The sequence below is a fragment of the Saccostrea cucullata genome, unplaced genomic scaffold (genome assembly GCF_032062105.1).
Source record: "Saccostrea cucullata isolate Sc308-1 unplaced genomic scaffold, CSIRO_AGI_Scuc_v1 ctg976, whole genome shotgun sequence".
Taxonomy (NCBI): domain Eukaryota; kingdom Metazoa; phylum Mollusca; class Bivalvia; order Ostreida; family Ostreidae; genus Saccostrea; species Saccostrea cuccullata.
Window position 1 is genome coordinate 33,605 of NW_026940386.1, and position 14,000 is coordinate 47,604.

Here is a 14,000-nt window from a genome sequence, read left to right on the forward strand (position 1 = left end):
CATGGTAAGTTACACCTACATTACTAAGTAAGCATACGGAGTATAATATAAGAAAGCATTATTGAAGATGTTAAAGGAATCTTATAACAAACAACGCAACTGCTTGGCTTCACTTTCTCCAAAAACGATTTTTACATAGTGAATAACACCAGTCTTCAAGAAGACAATACAGGTTCCTTGATAAAATAAGACACTTCATATACGAGTCTTTTTCTTAAATTTATACATTATCGCTCTTTATCATTCATTTTATAAGGCCACTAATTTTCACATATAAAAGTTTCAATAAAATAAAATCTTGAAGCGAGAGATCGTGTAAAAATCGGAAGTGCTATCAATAAAGCATCTACCCGTGGATAAAGCATAAGTTTATCTAATCAGCTGTATACCCAACATGTATGAGATAAAAAAATTGATAGAACGCAAATCTGCTCCAGAAAAAAATGTACATAAATTATTTCATTGATATTATCATTCTACACATTATATCAAAATATTGAGCCTGAGAAGACTTACGCTCGGTGACTTTTAGTCAAAATATCCATGTGATACATGTATATACATTTTTCTGTGGAAATCATAGAATTTTAATTTTATGTCACTTTCCTGACCTCATTTCAAACAGATAACGTCATTGCTTATGAAAATATTCAGTGCTTTAAAATCGGAATAGATCCCTCTGTTTTAGAACATGATTAAATATTCCTCTATCAAAGTTTGATTTTGGGGGTAAATATTGGTAATTACCAAAGTCCTTTGAAATCTCTGAGAAAGCAGGAAACTATTAATAAAAAAAGAATTAAGGTTGCATGCAAACTGGTATATTTGATTTTCCAGAAGATACACTTCAGAACCTTAAAAGATGTCGGAATTTTCGTATCAAGAAGAATTGGAGAAAAGAGAAAAAGGAATGAGAACGAAAAATAAAATACTCATCTACTCTAGAAAAAAACGGTCAAAAGGTTGTTTTACACGAAAGACGTTTTGATATCAAGGATTGTTTGCTTTTTTCATTAAAGTAATATAATCATGAACAAATTATTAATTCATCCTTAGAAATATCTTATTTTCTGCAATAAAATATTTTTTTTCTTTTCAAACGAATATTTAAGTTGTCAGTATGCATTTCCAATTAATCGGAAGAAGTTTGTAATTTGTTTAAAAAATTTTTTATTCGCGGCTACAAATTTCTGTTTCTTGCGAAAAAATAGCTTATTACTGCAATTCGTCAGAAGTTGACTTAAACTTCGTTGTTCGTGAACTTACACTCTTTATGCAACAGTTCACAGCAATCACATCAGTATGGTGTTCATACCTCAAAGTAATTTGATTCGCAATAGTATTTTCTAAGTACGAAAAATATGATACATAATGACTTTGCTGTCTATAAGATTAAAGTATTGATACATAGCCATTATTTTCATTTGTATAACTATGATGCACTTTTAGGCTCCTGTATATATTCCCCTGTTTGAACATGATTTGAACCCGCTACCCGGGGAAAACTTCCATGTGAATATGAACAATGAAAGCTGTGCTGTTCTTGAGAAGATTTTTTAAAGAACGTTCCTATGTTTTTCCATATTAAACTTTGATACTCGATTGTGGCTCCACCCTACGCCTGAGGTTCATGATTTGAACAAACTTAAATCTACACTACCAGATAATGTTTCCATATAACTATGGCAGTATTGCTGTTCTATGGCACCTTTGCTTTTCTTGGGAAGATTTTAAAGATGTTCTTCATGTATTTCTATGTTAAATTTTGATCCCTTATTATGGCCCCATCCTACCTCTGGGGGTCATGATTTGAACAAATTTAAATATTCCTTGATTTATAAAGGATGATTCCACATGTGTTTCATAATTTCGGCCCAGTGGTTCTGGAGAAAAAGAATTTTAAAAGATGCAATTAATTTATCACTAATTCATAATTATCTTTCTTTAGAAGAAGACGTGGCCTTTCATATAAAAAACTTGAATCTCCTTCACATAAGAATACTTTGTTGCAAGTTTGATTGAAATTGGCCCATTGGTTATTGAGAAGAAGATGAAAAATGCGAAAAACTACAACGAAAACGATGACGACGGACAGCGGACAAATTTTGATCAGAAAAGTTCCCTTGAGCCTTCGGCTCAAACGAACATAAAGGTTTCCTATTGATAAGTGTACTTAGGCTATGAACACCTTTTCTTTTTCTTATCACCGACATACATGTATTTTATTTACGGTTATAAAGTCTCAGAAATTTTAGTTCTAGGTATAATTTTCTAAATGTTATATTACTTTTTCAAGTTGTTTAAACCTGATTTTTCAATGGTTTACAATTATTGGTAAATGTAGCATTCGGCGTTCATAAAAAAGCATAGACCTTGGATTAACCTGATTCTCAAAATTTCATCTTGATATTTGTAACTGTTGGTGTAACTTGACTGAAAAAACTACAGCATTAGTAGTAAAGATTCAAATATACTATACTATTTCTTCATCATTTCATCAACTCATAATTGAGAAACACTAGTAAACACAATGTTGGATTTACACATGCAAATAAGAGTCATTGATATCATTTGTAAAGCTAATTTAGAATTACCATAAAGTGTGTTATAATTGCTTTTTTTCTTTTTCAGCAGATTTAGTAACAAGCATATAAAGTCAGCATTCTTTTCATGTCTTGAAAACATTTTGTCAATTTTTCTAATAAAACCCCTTTTGCAAAATTATTCTACCTTTCTTCCTGTTCTTGGTGTATATTGTATACTAAACATTCATTCATTGTAATTAAATTTATATATGAAAAAATAGCAGCTAAAATATATAAATTTAAATATTGCTGACTGATATATTTAACATTTACGAAACCACATACTTTAAAAAATAAATAGTGAATGTCACATTGAAGACTAATAAATTTACTGCAAATACATTCACTATCTAAAAAAAGTAGTTTTGCTAGATCTTGTTTAGTTTTACTAGATATCATTAGTGGATTCAGTATCTTTATTTGTTTTGGAGTGATTGCCAGGACATGTTGACCCTCTGAAAATCAGAAAATCGTCCATACATGTATCTCACGACCAGAAGTGACGCAATCAATATAAGAAATTTCCAATAAGGTTCGGATCAATATTTATAAGATCTAAGAGTTTCTGAGAATTCGAGTGCATAAAAATCGGTAAGAAAAAAGAATAATAATAAGGAAATAGAAACCGAACGAAAACAATAAAGTTTTCCGTTGAAAACGGGAGACCTGAATAATCTTCATTAAAAATTTAACTCAAAAATTAATTTTTTGGCTGACAAGGTCATTGAATCAACCAGCGACCCATAAACAGCTCTTTAAATGAATTATGTGTACAAGTATTTATAATATGAATTACCTAGGCTCTCTGCTGTATTCACAAGGCTCATTCCAATACAGATAACTTGAAGTAAAACCTTCATGTCGTCCATTGACGTCTTCTGTATATCTTCCTGCTAACAATTAATAATATATGTTTTATGTGTGACTACGAGTGTAAAATCTGTCTTCCGTATAAAGTAATAAATATTATCTGTAACGTTTCAAAAATATAAAGAAGTAACTTGTGTGGAAAGACACAAGGAAGTTGGGAAGAACAATGATTCATTAAAAAAATATTTCCTCCTTGTTTTATTTGCATTGGTTCTTCGCCTTACATAAATGTTATTTTTTGAGGTTAGAATTTTAAAATATGAAAAAAACGTGATGTACACAATTATATAATTTCTAGTGGGTACCCGGTAAATATTGATTATATATTATTTATGTTGGACTGCAAAATCTACATAAAGTATCCATCACAAAGATTAATCGTATACTAGGGTTCCTCACACATAGCTCAAAAAAGAATTATCAAATCATTAGAGCTTTAAATGACATTTTTTTGGGAAAATAACAACCACCATTCTCTTTATGTCCAAGTACCTTCGCAAAAATTAAGAGAAATTCAATTTTTTTTTTAAAATCTTCGATAACCAACTAAATATCTCCTCTGTTTGCGGATGTAAACACAATCTTTGATTAAAAAAACAAAATTTATAAAATAAACATTCTTAAGAAGTATCATTTAAAGACCATACCCAGTATTTTCTTGTATAGATTGTTTGTAATCCATCATTAATCAGCATCAGCTTTCACTGGCAAAAATTTACACATGACAACAATATATTCAAAATGTCGGTATTATGACACCAATTTAACAATATTTCGAAATTTAGGATTTGGATTTTTTCCTCCATTAAAGTAATCGAGTGCAGGAGACCATAGGCCCTATACGAAAATAATATTTTAAGTGAACTGTTGTATATGTACTTTTAAGGATATCCGATCCTCAACAAGGAAAGATAACTCTTTAGTTTATAATTAAATTCAAAAAGTCTTAAAAATAATTAAAGCTTAAAAATGCATTTTTTCCATGCAAAAAATTTAATTTTATGCCTCTAAGTGTGATTTAATCTATTCTAAAGAAATCTAATTTCTTTTAATTAGCCTTAGTTACCAATGTTTATAAGCATGAATTGAAATTAGAAGTGATTTACAGTGTTTTCTTTGATAGGAAGTGATTACGCTTAATTTTGAATACGCCAAATTATGTACAGGTACAGTATTACCTAGTTCTCATTGCCGCTCTTTTCCTCTGACACCTCTTGATGGGTCTAAAAATGATATAAAAGCAAAACAAAAAAGCCTTCTGAAGGACCAAGTTTCTAATGTAGCAAACACTGATAAAGGGTACCGAAGCTTATTTCCCCTCCGTATGAAACCAGGTATTGCAGTGATGCGTGTAAACTCAACATTTTTGGATATAGGTGGGTGAGGTGCTTTAAGTCGAAAATAATTTAATTTTAATTGATTAAAAAGTAATGACACGGTATCAGTATATTTTTTGACGTCCTTTTATTAAATATAATATACCAAAACATTTTCTTATATAAATCCAATTAGAATTGAAACATTCATTAAATAATGTTAAATTGATTTCATTTTATAATTGTTTAAAACAAAAACCATATTGGGTTTCGCCGCTTTACAACTTCATTTTTACATGAAAAGACAAACCATATCAAAACAAATATTAAAAAAGCGATTAATCGCCCAATATTTCAAAAGACAACATTTAAGTAATATCTGGAGTTTTGGTTTAAATCAAATGACGTAATTGCCGTTTTAAATCATAAATATTGTTGCTTTACGATAATGCATTAAACAAAGAAAATGCCGAAATTGAAAAGAAAAAATAACAAATAAATAAATAAAAAACAAAAACAAACAAACAAACAAAAACGCCGTTATGAGCTGTCGAGAGAATTCGGAAGTAGAGACGGTAACGATGATGAATGAGACTCACAGAGAAAAATTTATAAATAAGAGACTTCTTTATAGATGGTTTCAGCAATTTTGGGCGGTTTCTGGGTCATCAAACACTCAGCAGAGGACGAGAAGACGGAAAGATCAGCTTTAAATGGGGTCTGATGTTGTTAAAAAAAAAAAAAAAAAAAAAAAAAAAAAACCAGACGATTAAAACAATATGTGGAATTTTAAGTTCAAAAAGTTTTGACGGAGGACTTACTGAGTAATTATGAATATAGCTTCAATCATATATATTTTTTTAGTTGTGCTGCAGAGTTTAGGCAAAGCACTAAAATTTTGCGGCCTTCAGACTTCTCGAGATCAGCTTCGCAACTGAATCACTATTCATTATAATTACAAAGAACACATACAGATACTTTAAAAATGTTTTTATTCGTTATACAAATGGTATGACCGTACATATCGATAAAAGAAAAAAAAAGACATATGTTCTATAAAGCAGAGAAAATTCTGGTCGATACTGCCAAACAATATTTAACATTTTTGAAAGTGATTATTTGCCAGTTTTCTTGATAGAATTGTTAAATTACATAAAAAGAAACTTTATTATAGTAAAATATGTTTAAGAGTTCCTTGTACATGTCCCACATTTTAAGCAATATATTTACATCACTTAAATGACTCTGGTTCGATGTTTATCTTTGACTTTCAGTGCTAACATGATTTTAGAGCCGTGGTTCTATAGAAAAGAAATAAACTTTAAAGTTACTTTTTAGATAATACAATTTATTTTAATACAACTATCAATTAACCACTTAACTGTTTCATAGAAGAGTGAAAAGAAATTATTTACCTTTGATCATTCATGCATAAAGTTCGGCGATGGTCCAGCTAAGGAGATAATTGATTATTCAAGGTGAAGCCCTAGTAATTAAGTGCTCTACCTTTTAGAATTGATAAACTTGAATTGTTCGAGTAAAGTTTCATTAAGAGAGAATTGATATATTTGTATTTTCTAATTATTACAGGTCTTACTGTGTCGGCAATTTTGATTTACTGTGTAGCACGCATGAAATTAGAAACGTTACCATGGTTACTGTGTCGGGGAATTTTTTACTGTGTCTGGAGCAACACAGTAAGACAGCTCAAACACAAATAATTGTTAAAGTGTAGAGAAATGAATAATTTGGCAATAGGTTCAATATGTTAATTTTAATAACAAGAACGGTAGTTGCTACAATAGTTTATATTGATGTTATCCGAAAAAAAGTCAGATAAATGTCTTTATTCCATGTATAATGTTGCAAAAGATAATTGCCTGTTAACATTGATTCAAGGATACTATTATCTGTAACATGTAACAACAGCATTAGACAAAATCAAAAATGACAAAATTGAAAATTTATGGAAATAATTTTTAAATGTGAGTATTTTGATATCGTCAGGGATTTTGCAAATTAGTTAATATTTTTATTCTAACATTTTTCATCAATACAAAGATAACGTTCAATCAAATTATCCATTAAGGTATATAACTTTATGTTATCGAGTTACAAGTTCAAGCTCTAATTTTTAAATAGTCAGGCTCCCTCTCATAAACAGATAACAGACTTAAGTCGAAATTTAAAATCAATAAAACGTATGAAATAATTTTGATAATAAGACAAATTTACGCCAAATATTTAAATTTAAGTGATGTAGAGAATTGAAAATTGTTTAACAAATACGCAAGAAATATAAATTTAAAATTTTGACTTAAGTCTGTTCTCAGTTTATGGCCTTGGAGCCAGCAATTTTTTTTTAACAATTATGGATTCAAAATAACACAAAATCCTCCTCTTTTCGGAAAAAAAAAATTAAAATGGCAATTATGTGACTTCTCCTGCTTCCTGTATATGAAATTAATAGAATACCCAGTAGAGCACCTAAAATAAACACTAGATCATGATTTTGTTGAGTGCCGATCTCTGACACCCTACTTATGATTTAAAATCAAGGCATGAGGTTTACACTGACATATTCAAAAGTTATAAGGTAGAACCGGTTTTATAATTAATTGGCAATATACAAGAAATTTCTATAGAGTTTCTTTTCAAAATCTGACCTATGGAAAACGAGTTTCCATTCCAGTAACATTTTTTTCCAAAATCGCCTCATACAATGTCAGAAAAATATGTAACATCATTTAAACTGACAAATCTTTGCCTGATCTGGCTATTGTTATTATTGTGTACAGCATATTTCAAGCACAACTGACTCATCGTTTAGTCGATACTCAAAGAGTTGAAAAAATGTACTTATGAAAAAATACAAGGATTATAAACTGTGAAAGGAGGGGGTTTATTGTCGGAGAATATTCCTCCCCGAAAAAGGGAAGAAAAATGTGGAAATGGCGGGGGAGGGGGGGAGGGGGCTTAACCTACGCCCCAATGTTCAATGTTTATAAACTGACTGTCTTAAAAAAAAGTTGTTGGGGGGAGGGCTTGGCCCCCTCCCTTAGCTTCCCCTGGTTCCGACGCCCATGCCTCTTATTTAATCCATGGATGCTATTCCTTTTTGAAGACAAAATCATAACCATCATGTTGATCGTTTGTAAAACAACATCAACTCTTAAATCTATTTACATCTTGAATAAAACTGCAAAGAAAGCGGCATTTGTGTTCCTTGGCTCAATCTAGTTTATTCTTAATTTGTATCCCTTAAGATTGACACTATTAATAAAAGTTATTGCCCTTTGTGCGAAAAACCTTGTTATTGCTGCTACTTAGAAACCGTATACTGCAGAGACAAGAAACCTTCACTAATGTTTTTGACTCCTTAAGAAGACTCTGGAATCTATTCATTGCGAAAGTGTTCAATGAGTTATTGCCCCTGAAAGTCTTTGAATTTTACAAATAATTAAAAATATTCAAAACGACAAGTCATAGAGACATGGGACCAACTGCATAAGATTCATTGTCCTTTGACCTTAAAATTCATATAAAGGTCAAAGGTCAAGGTCATTCCAGAATTGAGAAACTAAACTTTTTAATAACTCTTTTCTCTTTCAACATATACTTAAGCTCTTTACATCATTATTGTGTACTCTTAAAACTTTTTCCAGAGATTTCATTTTTGTCCCTTTAAGATTGACCCTATGAAAGGCTATTGCCTTTTGTGCTTAAAACCTTGTTATTGCTACTGCTCTGAAACCGTAAACCACAAAGACACCAAACCTTCACTTATGTCTTAAGTGGGGGGGGGGATGAACGGTCACATGACTCAGTTTAATTACGTCATAATCTCTTATAAAATATGTACAAAACCAGTTTGGAACCCCAGTATTAGTAAAAAAAAATGACTGTTTGAGTTCACCATCTTGTATAAAAATCTCAAAAAAACATTCTATCTTTCTTGCAAATATTATCAAATTGCGGAATAGATTGATCCACTCTTCTGTTTCACTACACTGCCCGTCCAACGAGTCGATGACGTCATAGTGGATCTCTTAGTACAATAAGATTGTACACTGTAAAATATGGGTAGTAGAATATCATAAAAACGTGTCATGATCAGTACATGGTGGGGTATTTTGTGAATTACTGAACACAAAGAATAATTTACATGGTTGTTGACGGATATATATTGTCGTATGTCTTAATTTGCTTTTTCACAAATGTGTGACGTCATAGTTGGGCTTTCCCGTACTCTAGAAATGTAAACATGACACGTTTTTCTCATGCTCATGTCTTGTTTAACTTTGCCCTGTGCATTATTGAGCTCAGCTTCACCAACCGATATTTTTACAGTTAATCAAAAACACGACGAACTTTCATTTCGACGTTAATTTCCAAATATTTCCATTTCTAATTTTTTTTCTCTGTGATAACTCTTTAAAAGTTTTCAGAGTTTATTTCTTGATAATTCTGCCGGAATGTAAATTAGGCAGGTCGATAGGTCAGGAGCTAATGAGGTCTAATACGCATGCAAATCTCATGCGCATCTGGCTCTGACGCTAAGGATGCCAAATATGCATGTAAATCTCTTGCGGCTGCCTATGTGTTTGACGTCAGTGGGCAAGGACTATTGAAATTGGCATGAAAGTCCTCGTGTGATTATAGTCTATGTCTACATTTTTTAAAGTCTAAATCTACAATTTTATTTCACAATGAAATGGAAATATAAGGAATCACTGTCTAGTTTTGAGAGTATGCCAGGGACAACAACAATAGAGGGAAACATGGGATAATTTTAGCATAACGGGCTTCGCCCGTTATGCAGATTATCCCATGTTTCCCACTATTGTTGATGCCCTGGCATACTCTCAAAATTATACAGTGATTCCTTAAATATTCAATGATAGGATTTTTTGCAAATTAATTTTTTTTTGTTGTTTAAGTTTAATTTTCCGTCTCCAGATGCGATGTGTCAAAAGAATTTTGCTTTTTTGAATTTTAACCATATTCATACCCTGAAATATTTTAAAAGACACGTTTTCACTGACATATTTTTTATCTATGCTGAAAAAATTCAGTTATCGACCGAGTAATGGGCCCAGAATTATGGAGAATCAAAACTTAACTAGGACATCGTAGACTTTCGTATTTGTCACTCAGTATCTCAAAGATAAGTCTAGAAACCTATTGATATATCTGCTTTTAGGTATGTGGGACATACTAAATTAGAGATATACAAAATATGAAAAAAATTGAATGACAGGTATTTTTTCAGCTAAAGGTCCTTCATCCCCTTAAGGTGATTCGAACCTGTCACCAAAGTAATTTGATTTTTTTAAAAATGATAAGAATGATACTAGAGGATTTCCTGTCTTAATAATGACAGTTTTGATATGGGTCAATGCGCCAGTTTCCATGGCAACGGCCTCTGAACATGAGAGTGTTGAAATTGTCTGCTGTGCAAAAATAAACAAGTAATAGACATAATCAAACATAATCAAAATTAAAAAAAAAAAGATTTTATTTTCAATCGTATTTTTATATCATGGAAATGAAAGATAATAACATTGTCTTCCTACAGAATAAAAAAAAAGGATGGAAATAGTAAATGATGTTTAAGAAAGTTAATCCGAATTTCCTCAGACTGCTCTTAAAAATGCCATTTTCAGCATGACTTCCAATTGATAAAATGGCAAAAAATCATACCAAGAGTAATTGGAATTTTCTCTTTTAACTTTCTTTGAATAGCAGTGAAACAAAGCTTTAAACCTTGGAAAAAAATGGGTAGGTTCATGAGTCCGGAAGAAAGATATAATCATCTGACTTTCATTGGGTCTTGCTCAATTTTTAGCCTTTACCAAGAAAACATTTATATATAAAAAGATAAACACAAAAAATCTTAAAAGTTTGCATAAAATAATCAAATACATCGTATAATTTATCAATTCTGAACATTTGAGGTGAAAATATTCATTAAAATAGTCATTAGCTTTAGAAACATTAAAATAATCTCTCAGTTCGAATTTCCTCTGACATATTGAAACTAAATGCATTTTTCAAGTATGCAATGTAATATTTAGGCCAACATTTTTTTCTTTTAAGCTTACAAACTTGCTGCTCAAGTTTTTGAATTATCAGGGGAAAAAATGAGCAAAACAAGATTTTTTTTCTTTCTGATGTCTAATTGAATTGATTGAAATTTCAAATTTATGAACTCGTACTTCCGGTTTTATTATTATGGCGGCAGTAGACCTGCAAAGTCTATAGGTATAGCAGCACCATAGCTTGGTTCAGTTTAAAAAAAATGATAATCTTTTATTTTTTATAAATATGCTTTTCGTTTGTTGGGTTTTTTGTTTGTTTGTTTGTTTGTTTGTTTTTTTTTTTTGGGGGGGGGTGTATCAGATTTTGAATTTCAGTAAAATTGTAGATTCTGAAAATTCTCTTTTCCTACAGGGATAATACATTATAGACATATTTAATTTTTTTCATTCTATAATAGTTATAGCTTAATTTTATGTCTTCAAATATGTCCTAAGTTAGAGAATATTAATCAAAAATATGAAAAAATAATAATTTAATTAATTACTTTCCAAAAAGGCATGTAATTCACAATTAGTTTTCAATTACATTCAATTACACTGATTTTAAATAAATGAAAAATAGTGTCCTCTCCCTCAATTTCATAACATTATTTATGAAAGGTTAATAACTTATATTTTGGACCAAAATTTTTAATAGTAAAATTTCTTGAAAAGAACTTCCCTTTTTATGTCAGTTGTTGTTAAATACAATGCCCCTTTTCATTAAAAAAAAAACAAACTTTTAAATCAAATTAATCTTTGTATTTAGTTTACAAATAAAATTCATATTTTGATTTTTTAATTAATTAATCCATATGAAAATAAGAAGTTCAGTGGCTTCTAATCATTTTGATGGCCATATCTTCAGCTTGTGTTGGAAGTTATTAACAGGTGCTAATTAGTGTCTTGGGGTCATATACTTATTCCTAAATAAACATTTTTCACACCTTTTACTTTGTCTGTTGGTGTTTTTATACATACTCTTTAACTTTAAATTGTAGTTTGGCACAGAATAAGTCAAATACCCACATCTTGAGGTAAAACTTATGATGCTAAAATAAGGAAATATAAAGGCAAAATAAAGCATCAAAAGTACATTAAGCATAAATCTATCACTTGTTTATGGGAAAGCTAAAAAATGATTCCTAAGTTTAAACACATGAATTGAGGTAAAACCATCTGTAAACTTTCTACTAGTCAGTATCTACATATATGCATTTTTCTCACAAATACCCCAGTGGAAAGAATCTTCAGCATGGCAGGAAAATCTTCAAATTAATCGAAGATATATTAGGTTCTTCTTCTTCCCTTTTTGGAGTGAACTCAAGTTGAGTGTTGAAACTCCAGTAATAGGTTAGGGGACACAGTATTTGAAAAATGTATGAAGCTTTTAATAATATTATTGTAAAAAATGTAAAATAATCTGTTATAAATGTAAAGGAATATACATGACATTTTACTTTTATACATGTATTTTTGAATGTAATTTGTAATTTAATTAATTACATTTGCAAAGTAATTGTAATTTAATTAATAACATTTCAAAATCCATGTAATGGTAATTTAATTGAAGGTTTTGGGAAAGTAATTGTAATTTAATTAATTACTTTCCTATGTAATTGACCCCATCCCTGGTGTAGGGCCTATTTGTAATGTGTACTTATGACTGAAATAATTGTGGTCAGGTCGTTCAGACTTCTATGTCCGTCTTGCTGTTTGAATAATGAGTCGCTAAATAAGCCAAATTAATATTTAAAAAATTCTACCCTCTCTAGAGCCTACACAAGGTGTGCAACGCCAATTTGACCCCTTCTCGGTTCAGGCTTGAATTTAACATATAAATCGGACATCCCTACCGGTTTGCGTGTAGCATTAGGTTCAAATAAGATATTTCTCGCTATACATTTCTTCCTTAAGTTTAAATCCAATGCGTTGATAATGCAAACAACTAAAATTCATGCAAACTTCGAATTTCGTTCCAAGGCCCGATTGCCATCAGCTGACGTCACAGAAATGTAATCTCTACACCAAATGCTCTAATACATAAATTAATCAAACATATGTTAAATAAAATCAAGAATAACAAACAATACGATTTTTCCGTTTTTAATTATTTATTTTTGTTTATTAATGAAATAAATCTACAATTGTTGTATTAAAAAGTTTATGTAATTAGAACATTTGGTGTAGAGATTAAACTTCCGTGACGTTTCGCGTTGCGCAGTTGACGTATTTTTGTCACGTTCGAATCACCTTAAGGGACTTAAGGCACAACTTTTATATTCCAGTGCGGAAGGATTTAGTAACCCATTGAATGAGTTATTGCCCTTTAATGCTTTTGTGCTTACCATTAAACCTGATAACTTTAAAACTATAAGTCATAGATGCATGGGGTTAATTACAATGTGACCCTTGACCTTTGACCTTGAATATAACTTGAAGGTCAAAGGTCAAGATCACCTCCAATTTTTTTTTTAATTTTACATTTGTTTTCTTCTTATAAGCCATAATAATTATTCCTGGTTTCATTTTGATTAAAATTTAATTTTAAAGAGATAAATATTAAATGAAATTGAAAATCAAAGAAGGTGGAAATACCTTTTATTGTTCTTTGAACAATAAGTCTCCTACTTACTCTAAAAACTGTTAACAATGATATCTACTCATGCCGTTATTAAGCGATTTGTACCAAGGTGTCGGCATATCTGAGATTCACATGTACTTATGCTAAACTTTTCATTTTGTGTTGTCAGCTTACGACACCCATACGTAGTCTGATAGCCATGTATATTCTGCAGGTTTACGGTATGTTACATATATATAAGGTTTATGTATTTTTACACCTTGGCTAGTGTTCGACGATTTACGTTCTATAATAATTCCATTACATTTAGGACCTGTCCAATTCCCTTTACATCCTTCAGGACAGACGCCCGTTGACCGATCACAAATCGTCCCAGACAAACATTCTCCACAAGTACTCTCACAATTAAACTCATAAAAGCCATCAGCAAACTGAAAATATTGTATAATTGGTTATAATAACAATACTTCATTTGTAAACATTTTCTTAATAGATTTTTTGTAAACAATAGGAAGATGTTTTCATGTGGCAGAGTGAGTAGAAAGTTTAGATCAAGAATCACATA